Here is a 12770-nt window from a genome sequence, read left to right as displayed (position 1 = left end):
AGATTTCATCTGAGACCTCACTGTGAAAGCAAGTTGCCTCCCCACTCCAACACACTTCCTTTAATTTAGCTCCACTCCCTACCTGAAAACGTGTATTGATTTTACTGCATTGTCCTACATAGGCCAGTGAAGGAAGCTACAGGTTAGTGAGACTTCTGATCCATAGTTACAAGCCACATACATTCATTGATTCAGAAAGCCAGAAGGGAATCACACTGTTAGTGCTGTCCTTGTGTGTTGACTAGAGAAACCCATAGAACTGCAGAGATGTTTAGCAGCTTGTTTCCAACGGTGAGCATTTTACTGCCCAGAACTTTTTTTGTCATTTCAATTTGAGAACCTACAGATTTGTGCTATTGGTTCTTATTATGTCCTTCTCAGCAAGACCAAAGAGTCCCTTAGGAGTCAACAACTTTTTCTTTGTAAGTACTTTGACAGAGTCAAGTCAGCTCCCTTTTTTCCTTTAGAATTTAAATCAAATGAGTTTTCAAGTCTCTCACCAAAAGACATTTCTCCCCACTTCCTCTAGCAAATACTTTTTTAGTGACTGTTTTCTGAACTTACCTCAGTGTTTCCATATCCCTTTAAAAATTGCTGACATCAGGACTGGATGAACTCTTCCAGCATCAACTTGACCAATGCCACTTACATGGATATGTACCTTGTAACACACTTACTGTTATCCAAGGCATTTGTGGTCAAGTACTGTAATGGGAACCCTTATTCATTTACCCACCTTATTTGACTCCAGTTCGGTTACTTACTTTTAGGCTAAGATTCTCCATTCTGTCAGCATGACTTTGATCCCTTGTTCCTCGATGAATAATTGTGTGGTTAACTATGTCACGATGGACCTTGTTTGAATCCACCAGGCTGAATGCGTTGTATTTTATGACTTACCATCATTTAACACTCCCCTGTTCTTGCGCTATCAGCAAATATAATTGAGAGATGATTTCATGCTCACTTCCAGACCGCCACTGTACATACTGCATATAACCCTACACTGAAAATTAAAACTGAGTTTTGAAGTGTTTATTTCTGTGTAGTGTTGAGAAAGAGCAATGTCTTATGTACTGGAAAAGATTTCTCAGGATGACTGAGGAAAGGCTGTATAAAAATAAAAAATAAAAGGTCAGGTCACATTGTTTAGCCCTGTCTCCAGTTCTGTGTAAACTAATGATAGGATTGAAATGGAGACATCTGTGTGTGCAAGGAAGACACTGCAGGTCAAGCTATTTGATTTCTGTGCAGATTAGGTATGTAAATCCTCTTTTGTTAACTTATAATATGGCACACTCAAAATCTGTGGTCTTCTCACACTTCTTGGGAAGATTATGCTTAAGGAATACATAGGAGATCTTGCCTGTATTTTAAAGTCTTGAACAGTGTGCATTACTCTCCTGCATTCTCAACAGAGCTAACACAGGAGAAAACAAACAAACAAACAAACAAACACTATAACCCATCCACAACCTTGTTATAAAATGAGAATAAAGTTGAATTTTGCCAGCAATGTAAAATATCGAACTTGAAGCTGGGAACTTTCAGTATTGCAGCACCTCATTAACTCAGAATGCCTTATTTTGTTGGACTGAAAAGTCTGAAAGTGTCCAAAGAGATTTTACCCAATTGTGGTGGGTTGACCCCAGCTGGCAGCTAAGCCCCCTCCCAGCTGCTTGCTCACTCCTCCCCAGCAGAATGGGGAAAAGAACTGGAAGGGCAAAAGTGAGAAAATTCATGGGTTGATAAAGACAGTTTAGCAAGTGAAGAAAAAAGAGGAGAAGAACAAACGATACTGAGGAAATCACTCACCACCTCCCACTGCAGACCAATGTTCAGCCAGTCTCTGAGCAATGGCTTCCTTGGAAAAAGTTCACTTGGAAAAACTCCCCTCCAGTTGTTTTGCTGAGTGTATGGTTATATGGCATAGAATATCTCCTTGATCAGTTTGGGTCAGCTGTTCCAGCTGTGTCCTCTCCCAGCCATTTGCCTATCCCCAGCCCGCTCCCTTGGAGAGCAGTGAGAAACAAACACCTTGACACTGTGCGAGCACTGTGCAGCAACAGCTAACACATCGGGGTCTTGTCAACACAGTTTTGGTCACAAATCTAAAACACAGCACCACCTGAGCTGCCATGAAGAAACTTACCTTCACCCCACAGACTCAGTACATTACTAGGCAACAATGCAGCAGCAATGGGTACTGAATTCAGATGATGAAAGCAAGTGGTGAGATTACCAACTCTGTTCTAGCCCATGTGGGTATTTACCGTACGTGGCTACAGAATACAGAAAGTTGCAAACAGCTGTGCATCCGGAATTCAACAGCCTTGAGACTGCAGATTGTTATAACTAACAAAGCTATGAATGCCCAATTAATTTAAACAATACTGTGCTTCTTTAAAGAAAATAAGGTATCAGTATAACAAATAACAGGACTCCTTTACATGAGAGAAACAAAGGCTGTCTTAAAACGTGAGTTGTACTTCACTGAACTTGGGCTGCTTCTTTAAAACTAAGTTTTTATATGAAACTAATTTTTCTCTATAGCCTTGCAGTCTTAAACTTCATGCTCTGCTAAATTCAGTATTTGAAAATAATTATTTTGAAGAATTAATGTATGAAGACTCAGCAGAACAGTTTGCTCTAAAAAGATTGTTCAAAAAATTCAGGTTGCATGAAATTATATAGGGTGGCCTTACTTAGATGTAAAAACAATGACTATCCTCACATCTTACGTTTTTATTAGCCTACCAGTCTGTTTTAATTCTCAAAATTCACATACTTACGTACTACTCACTGGATAGTAGCAGCCTGCACTGTCTCAATGACAGGATATTAAATACCCTGCACTCTGTTTTCATTTAGTGTAGAAAGGAATCTAGGTCTGTTGCATCCAGAAATGGAATTAAGTTATCAGAGAATATTGATTTCAACATTGAGAAATATTGTGGCTCTCATGAAAAAAATTAATTGTGAAATATACTTAAAATAAAAATAAGATAGAATGTCATCTATTAATTTCAAATAGAGTATTAGAAATACGAGACAAAAACTAAGCTCTGAAAATTCAGGTTTCTGTATCACCCTCCCTCAACTGTGATGTTTTTACTGGCCAAAACCACTTGGTTTTGTTCCCATAGCTTAGCTAGAGGTTTATTTGTTGATATATGATCGCAGAAAAATCATTCTCTGAGTTGGGATAGGAAAACAACTTAAACATCCAGCCCTTCATCTGGAAAGGTTTTCTAAAGGCTCCATTGCTTTGGTCAGACTTTTGTGTCTGGGCTCATAATCTGGGAAGAGCAAAGCCTTGAATCCCCCAGAGTTATTATTTTACATCAAGTGACCTGTTCTAGCTGTTATTCCAGCCAGGGAGGCTGGTGAGAGAGATCAGGATTATACCTGCCTATACCATAATAGGTTCTTCCCACTAAACTCCTGAAAGCTGAAACACTGTGGATTATGAATATCCAGTTTAAGAAGGAAAAAAAGGATCAGATAATCCATGCATTTAAGTGATGCTGAGATCCCACTATGAGCAGAAACCTTTGGACCTTTCCTGAGGTTTACATTCCATTGCCTGAAGCATTTCCTTGAATTATTTCTTGCAGAGTTCAGTGCATTTAACAATGGGATTTGAAGCTGGAGGGAGAAGATTTGAATACTGTGGAACTAGCTGAGAAGTGAGCAGCAGACAGGAGAACGGCCGTGATCCACATACTTCCCGTGCTCCTGAGGACCAGGTCCTGATCACTGCACTCACCTGGGTGACTGCTCCCAAGGTCTGCATCTGAGCAGCTCCTGGGCTGCTCAGGTACCTGCTCCGGAGGCCTTGCTGCAATCCTCCCCCACGCATCTGGGGAAACACGGGTTGAAGGGAAGGAAGGCTGCTAGGCACCCACTTCTTGTCCCCATATTAGGCTGGGAGATTGCCAGTGTATGAGTCTCGGGTGCTCAAAAGCACTTCTCAGATGTATTTTTCCAAACAGTGAAGTCAGATGCTTTTCCCAGTAGTTATATCGAATGGACCAGAAAGTTGGAGAAAGTAGGTGGTAGGGGAGCTTATTAGTCTAACCATACAGATTGAAAATTATACTATTTTGAATTTTGCTCTTTTCTGGACCTGCCAGAAACAGGATATACTGCATCCCAAGTTTCCACACATGGAAAACCATCAAATCACATTACAAATATTCAGGCAAAGGAGCTCTGTCTTATGATGAGTCATATTCAATTCTCATCACTATTTATCAACAGTGTCTCTCCTCAATTAGAAACTTTTGATTCATTGTTAAGTTTGAAGGAAGTACACAAGATGTTTTTGACAAATGTTTGTTTATCCTTCTAATAATAAATCATGGTTTTATTTCTTTTCCCTGAGTAAAGAAGCACCACTTCCTCATATTCTATTGAAATATTTTTCTCCTACTAGTTCTGATGAAACTTCACTGCTTCTGATGAAGGAGGAAGTGGAGATGCCAACATTTGATGCTGATTCAGAGGCACCCACCACATGTTGTAAAAGTTGTTGCCTAAAAGGGATTATGTGTTCCTTCAACTATTATACGCTTAAGGAGATATGAATAAACTTCCAAATTCCAAAATGATTAAAAAAATAGAAATACTCCCACAGAAAAGAAGAAAAAAAAAAGAATCAAAAAGAAAGTTGATGAAATGGAACGAATTCACGCCAATTTTTGCCAACACATTTTATATGAAAAAGATGTCAGATGTCCTGAAGTTATTTATAAAACTAGTCTACAAACAAGAACTGTCAGTACCAGAAAAATGGGTTTCATCTGCTTATTTTTTAGTTTCAGAACATTTACAAACCTGTAGCAGAAAATAATGCAAAAAGATTGTCATGTTCAGTAGATTATATAATGAAGAATCAGAAGACTAGTTTGTTCTGGTACAATTTAGAGCAGCATTGAAGCTGATTAGCTCTTACTAGAGACTGTACAGATCACATGTGATGTGCAGCCTTCTTTGACCTCATCCTCTAGGTCCTAGTTCAGAGGGTGAAACACATCTCAAAGGAGACCAAATCTTCATATCGTTCTTAGACATGAAAGGTCTATTACATAGATGGACATTTTCCACCGGGTATATTTTCATTGCCACTATTCTCAATTATCTCTTTGAAATACATTTAATAGCTTCGGGTCACTAATCAGTATTTTTTAAAGTGTAAATTATTATCTCCTCCTTGCCTTGAATGGTTTTGACAGAAAGAAGAAAAAATAGACCCTTAACTTCACTAGTCCTTGGCATTTATCAGAAGATTTTTTTTAATCAACAAAGAAGAATAGTGGCTGAAAAATCTGAATGTAACAATCCAGGAATTACTGTACTAAACTATTTCATAATATATTGCAGTTCAATTTCAGAATAACCCTAAGCTTTATTGCATTCTTCTCTTCAGAAGCAAATCTGCCTTAGGCATACTATTTTTGACAGTCTACAGTACATCCTTCATAAACCTAAATTCATATGGTAAGCTCTTATTCTTAAATCCAATTTTATCCTTATTTTGGGGGAAAAACTAAAGATAAGGATCAGTTTCTACACTCGCCCTTAGCTGCTTCAGAAAAGGGAATGCAAACTGACAAAGCTTCTTTATTTCTAGTTATTATTCTAATTACTTATCCACAGTTTGGATCATGATTGCTTCTATTTATACCAGGAGCCTACACATTGCACTATTTCTGCATGACTGCTTGTCAAACAGACAACTCAAACAACAATAAACAGCTCCCTTTCATAATTAGAAATTCAGAATTTTTCAGGGGAACCAAGAGAAACATATTTTTTAGATAGAAGGCAAGTGAGCTGCAAATTGGAGCTATATAACTCAAACTTAGTCATAGAGACAGCTAGAAGTAAAACAAATCCCTGAAATAAAGACCAGGGCTCAGTACGTAAAGTGAACTTTTAGTAATAAAGCATATTTGCACATGTGAATTATTCAAAGTTTTTAACATGTTATGTACTACGCAGCTATGCTCTGTAGACATACTTTAAGAGTTGTTCAAACAATCCTGTTCTGCCACAATTAGCATAAAACTAACGGTTTCTTGACAAGGTAGAACAAAATTGAGTACAGGTAGCTCTGTCTTTGTTTTGACATGTAACAAGAAAGAGAATGAACATGAAATAACAGCTTTGATTTATAAACCAACCAACATCTTCGGTCTTGATATAAATCCTTTATACAAAGTACAGGCTAGCAACACAAAACCTGCACATCGTTACACGTTAGGAAATGATGCAGTTAAGTAGAACTGACAGTCAAGTTTCCATCTAAAAATTAGGGCAGCTAATAGGGAGCATTGACACAAACTGTTTTTAGCTTCAGCGTAAGAACCTGACGTGACAGTGACATGCCCTACAGGTCTGACTCACAGGCTTCTCTGCGTGACAGGCTTCCTTTTTCATACGCTGGAGAGCAAAGTATCAGCAGGAAATACTCGGGAGAAACTTTGGTTACGCCTACAAATTTGGGCAGAAAGAAAGGCACGAATGATTTTACAAGAGCAGCACTTGATTTCTGAGGAAGAGAAGGGAAGAGAGAGGTGGACTGCGTAACATAATGCCATCCACCCATTAAGAGCCTGATGTGGCAAGGTGGTGAGAGCACTCCAGTTCAAGGGGATGCAATCAGTGGGGGATGCTGAGCACATTTCAAGTTACGCCCTGACTCATGCAAGCATCCAATATGCTCTCAACAGTTCTACCAGTCACCCTGAAGATTTGCACATAACCCACAGCCACACAAAAAGAAGGTTGGAGCATATGGCAAGGTTTCTAAGTGCTCCAACTGACATCAGAGAGCTTTACAGACAACTGCAAAACATTACACATCCAAATGCTTCAAAGCTGTTTGTAAAATATCACTATCATGCTGTGGGACTGATCCTGCTGTCCTTCTTCCATTTCAGTAAACTCCTACTGAGAATCTGTTTGAGAACACGTCGGCCCCGCAGCTCCTCACACGATGGCAAATATTAAGAAATACCAGCAGAGAGAATAGGGAGTTGTAGTTCAAAGATGCTGATGTAAATGTAACTCTTTCAGACACTAACAAAGGTATACTTATATAGACTTATATAGACTTATATATAATATTTTGAAGGTCCAGATTTGTCCTGTCATCTACAGAGTCTGTCTGCTTCTGCTTAGTGTTTCCAGTAACACGAGCATGCTCCTGAGCATGTGTTGAGACACCTGCAAAATTCCCCTCTCTTCCTCAGCCCCTTCCTCCCCCATTCATACTATGTGAACAATCAGCCCTGGCTATGCTATCTAATCCCAGAAGCTCCTTCTAGGACTGACTTGCTGCCAGTTTTGGTCAGACAGCTGCTTTATCTTACCCTACTCTCAGGACTCAGTCGCACCCACTTTGACTGACAACATGAAGCAAATTGCATTACTACTCTAACCTTTGAGATTGTCACAAAGATTCACGCTGTGGCATGTTGGGAGTATGGTTAAACTCAGACCTTCTGCTCCAAACACAAATGTCTCTTGTGCTTTAGATAAAGGAAAACCTTTGCTAAACCCTTACTACAGCAATGGGTATTTCTTCTGATGCTAATATCTATTTAAGTAGTTCTCTGCTCCTTTTCTCTCCACTCCCCTATTGCTATTCCAGCCACTTTGTTGCTCCATTACTTATGCTGCTACAACTGTCTATCGGGACATACCAGTGACCTGCCTACAAAATAATTTGCCAGGAAAGTAGAAGTTATATTTCATGTTGGTCAGTTTTCCAATCTCATTCATCCTACAGACCTGCACAGTTGAAACAAGACAAGGGGTAGCAGTGCCAGGCATACATACATACAAGCGTCACCATTGTTGTCTGTGCAACCATGTCCTTATGAACTACACTAGAAGCATGAGTCCTCAGGAAAGTTAATTCAGTTACACAGGCTGACTCACAACAGGAACCACAGGTTTATTGTGGAATAGTGCAATTATGCACCATGCACCTCTACAGAACCCAAGGCTAGTTTGAAAAGATGATGGCGAAGCCCATCTGATAGCATATCAGTGCTAAAATTAGCTGCCCAGCCTATCTCCTCCCACCCCAGGAACACACTCCTGCCCCCAGTCCTCCACCACCATGGGCACCTGACTGACCCCTGAGGGAACCTGAGCCAGTGAAACCATGAGGTTGGGAGTAAGATGGCAGGAAAGGGATGAGACCGCCTCTTCTGGTAGCAGCTAGCAATTAAATCGGTTGAGCTTTTGAGTCAAACCTCCCCATAATTGTCAGCATAATGGACTACTGAAACACAAAGAAGCACTACCTGTCTGCCAGTCATTCCTTCAGTGAGCACAAAAGGGTCCTAGCAAGGTTCATTCTTCTGGCTTAACCTGGTGGCATGTGTTAGAGCTGGGCAAAGAAAGTGGATTAATTTCTGCTGAGCTCAGAGTTTTGAGAGAATAACTGGTATGGTTCATTAGCTCCACTGGGTGTAGGGGAGGAGAAGGTAGCTTTTCACCTGGAGGTTTAGGTAAATACAGAATTATGCTCAGAAGTGCTCTAAGCAGTCAAGCTTAAGAAGAAACATCAGACTGAAGATTATATTTTATCTGTCTCTATAAGTGTGGAGATATATTGTATGGCAATTATACATACAGGATTAATTTTGTTTAGCTTTTATCCTTTGCAGATTTTTATATCTGATATCCTTGCATTGATTAAAGAAGGTTCCCGAAATTTAACTGGTCTCAGACGGTTGTTTGACAACACAGGCTCTGGCAGTAATACTAGGTATAGAGTAAGAGGGGATGATTCAGCATCTCTTTTAGCCTGAATTTCCCACTTCTTATAAGTGCCTCAGCCCTAAATGAGAGAAGTTAGGCTCTATAGGTGAAGAAAGTCTTGTAATAAAATAATATGGTGCTTGGAAATACGGTCTTCTTCTACAAACATGGACACAGGAAAAAAACACCAAAAACTAACAAACAAATACAAGGAATTAGAGTAGATTTTTGGGGAAAAAAAAAAAAAAAAGGATTTTGTCCCCTCAGATTACTTCTCTCTCTCTTGCCTTGCCCACCTCACAGCCTCAGCTGTGGAACAGCTCAAGATTCACAGAAAGAGAGGAATCAAGTGCCTGACTCTGGAGGCAGGAGAAGAAAGATCCGGGTTTCATTTTTCGCTGTTAGGATTTGTTGTGTATTTTATTCAAAGTTTTAAATTCTAAATACACAAACGGTCTTAAGTATTTTTAAGGTATAAGACTAAGGTGTATTTGGAAATAAGCTACCATTTATAATATGAGACTAACTGTATAGCGTGAGGCATAGAGCAAAAACTCTTTCATCTGGTATTTAATCAGAACGAAGCCATCTAAGTAGCACCTATTTTAAAACAGTTTTTTCTTTGTCTGCCTGTAACTCTAAGGGCCTGTTTAAAGTCAAAAGACCTGGTGAATTTAGTGCTAATCTTTGAGGACTGCACAGAACGTGGCAGGAACTCCATCTGCCTGTAGGTCACATTCTGCATGCCAGTATTACCTCTATGGACATACAGCAACAAGCTTGATGGGTATAACATGAGAGGTCATTGAAAGCCTGAACAGACCTCAACATGATAGGAGGAGCAACTTGTTTAGTTTTTCTAACCCCCACATAAGTTTACCAATATACTGGCCACCCCTATTAGCAGCCTACAGCACTGCACTGGACTTGAAGCTAAGTGTTTCTTCACAGGTGACAGGTTTTCTCTCAAGCAGGTTTTGTTGAGCCAGTTTTTCTTTTTAATTCTTCTAATCAAAGATTTGGGGCTACACTACTGCCATTATAAATGGAATGAGACTGTGACTTCTCTGCTGTGGAATCCAGCCCTTCAAAGTTTAGGCGGTAATTCCACGTTGTTTTCTTATCCAGCATTGCTTATTCACCTGTTACCAGCCCCACAATGTTTTCATTCAACAGAGAAAAATTCGCTTGATTCCTACCTCTCAACAAATAGAAATTAACTGGATGACTTGCAACCATGCATGAAGACATCAGACCCAGCTGCTGTACATCTACAGCAGGCCTTGAGTTAAGATTAAAGCAGTGCACAGTGCCAAGTAAATTGACCTAACCAGCAGTTTTCTCTGGAAAGCATACTGAACACAACTGTAATATACCTCTTCTAATTTTCTTGCGTCAGCACTACAGATAACATTAAATGCTTCACATCATTTACAAAGGAAAAAAAAGTGCATGGGAAAGGGTAGCAGCAAGCAAACACGTTAAGAGAAAGGCCACAGTAAGAAAAAGCTATGGGCATTAAACCCTGTACTTCGGCACTCACTTTCCCCATGGCTGCACAGCACCGCAACGCTCATGATTAAAGGGAAGAGTGTGTTTCTGACAGGCTTTTGCCAGCTTTCCCTGCACGATTTTACCCCATCCAAGAGCTTGCACCGGGTAGAAGTTTAATGCCTCTTCCCCGTGCAGGTGCAGCAGCGGCAGCTGCAGCAGGCCACCATGTCCCGCTGCCGGCTTGTCCCACCAGGCTGAGGCTGGGCTTCCGCTTCCCCAGCAAGGCCGGCCGGCGGAGATGTCTGCCTTTGGAGGTGTGGGTCTGTGCCACTGAGCCTTACCTACCCGGGCCAAAACATGCCACTTCCTTCACAGGGGCGTTCCACAGGCTTTGCCTTTGAACAGCTGCCAATAACCCATGCCCCCAGCCCGATTAATGCAGGTGACCTACAAGTGCAATATCTTTCCCAGATAACTAATCTCTAGTAGCCACGTAGGGTTCTCTTTTAACAATGCAAGTTGCCACATTGCCAAACAAACATGATGCTATTTTCTGGTTTTAAGGTGAAAATTCAATTTTGTTTCCTAGTAATTACTTATGTCAAAGAACAAGAAGAGTAAACCGGTGATCCATCCTTTACCTTCATTTTTCTTTGAGCCCTCTGTTCCTCTGGACAACAATTGCCATGGGACTCACAGCCCTGTAGGGCCTGGCAGCTCCAGCGCCCCGCAGAGCTGCTGCCTGACTCTGCCTGCAGTTCTGCTCTACTGAACAAAGAGGAGCAAGGCAAACAGGCACCGAATGGCCAAGGAGACCTGCCACCGAAGGAGACTTCGAGCTCTCCTCTTCGGAGGCAGATAATGGGACAGGCAAAATCTGCTTGCTAAGTATGTCTGGAGATGGCACCAGCAGTTGGGACTTCTTAACCTATACTAAAATCACTTGTAAGGTAGAAAACTGAAACAGAACATGAGCCTGAAAGTGTATTAACTTTTAGATGCTCATAGCCCAGCTGGTATGTCAAGCCAGGTACTTGCTCCCTTTGCCAATAAAATTATAAGGATCTAAATACTTGGGATTACACGTGAGAGAAGTTTTAATGAATACAAGATGACACCTTTATGTTGCTTATTTTGTATGACTATTCAAATAAAACATAAAATACATTTAAAAACATAACTGCATTCATTATTTGGGGAGATAAAAATATTCTCTCTGATGAAAAAAATAGCTTATATGGCACCTTTTAGTTAGTTTTGGTTTAAAAATGAGCTATGCACATGTAAAAAATACATCTTTTTTCTAAATAGAGACTTTCAAAGAGCCTTATGAAAATTCTCTATGTAATGGAGCCAAACATTTTACAAAAAGAACTTGGAATCAAAATACTGGTGTTCTTTCTTGGATTACTCTCAAACAGAGGCTTCTGACTATAATAGTATGCAGCACTTGCATGATATGGACAATTGCCTTGGGACTGAGAAATCAATTCTGCAAAGCACTAAAAGTGCTGAAGATCAGCACTTTGCAGGATACTGCCAATATTCTTTCTGGGACCAGTTAGTTGCTAAGTGGAGAAACCCAAACTGACTTAGTGCTACCGATATATTTCAAATGTTAAACATGATCTGAAGATCTGAATACTACTTTATTAAGTAATTGTTCTTTGAGCATCTACAGAGAAATCCTTTTAAGTCCCTCCTGCATCAGACCAGTATTTTTAAGTATTCAAAAATTCTTCAGGGAAAGCTGTGGATTAACTTGGTAGGTCATGGTATGTGTACCATGCAAAACTGTGTTTTACTGGAGACAATTAAATCTCTTGTTTGAAAATGCATTAATTAATCTGATAGAGAAAATATTTAAGGAAAAAATCAGGTAGAGGTTTGTGGCTTAGATAAAATCTAATGGTAAATAAAGGGTATCTTAGATTTTTCAATTGTGCAGAACAACTTAATCACCAGTTTTTCCTATTCAGCTCCAATACTTGTTTAATTCTTCTAATGCTTAAAGATGAAAGCAGTGCTCTAGATGAGTAACTAGAGTTCAAAAACTTTATGGTGAAGATTTAGAAATGGATTAGTAGGAATAGTTGTCTCAGTGCTGGTTGGCTTTCAAATACATACCCATGGCTTGATTTTTCAGAAAATATTTGCTCAGTTCTGAAAAATCAGTATCTCTGATTACATTTTTTTGAAACTGAAACATCTACAATCACTAGTCACTTGAAGACCTATTCTTTCTTCCTACTAACATTTTTTGGAAACTGCATTCTTTACACTTCTAACTACCAGCAGTCAAACAGTGAAGAGAGAGTTTCTAAAAGCGAATCTTGTCAGCACATAAATCACTGGTATGCCACTTAAATAGCTTCAGTCTTGGCATGCTAAATTTTCATGCTCTGATAAGATTTTGGCATGATCCTTTAATTATACTTGCAAAGAACACAAATAATTAAATCATGAAGCACTCAGTTTTCTTGGCGTTGTTCCCA

At 39.8% G+C, this 12770-nt stretch overlaps 1 protein-coding gene across 2 annotated transcripts in view; it reads right to left on the bottom strand.

Annotated features, from left to right (window-relative positions):
* The window catches only part of STAU2 (staufen double-stranded RNA binding protein 2), a 168185-nt gene that overhangs the window by 23867 nt on the left and 131548 nt on the right, over nucleotides 1-12770 (bottom strand). The window lies entirely within an intron of this gene.

The sequence above is a fragment of the Anser anser genome (assembly GCF_964211835.1).
Source record: "Anser anser genome assembly, chromosome: 2".
In the NCBI taxonomy this organism is placed as follows: domain Eukaryota; kingdom Metazoa; phylum Chordata; class Aves; order Anseriformes; family Anatidae; genus Anser; species Anser anser.
This window is presented reverse-complemented; position numbering and strand designations above follow the sequence as displayed.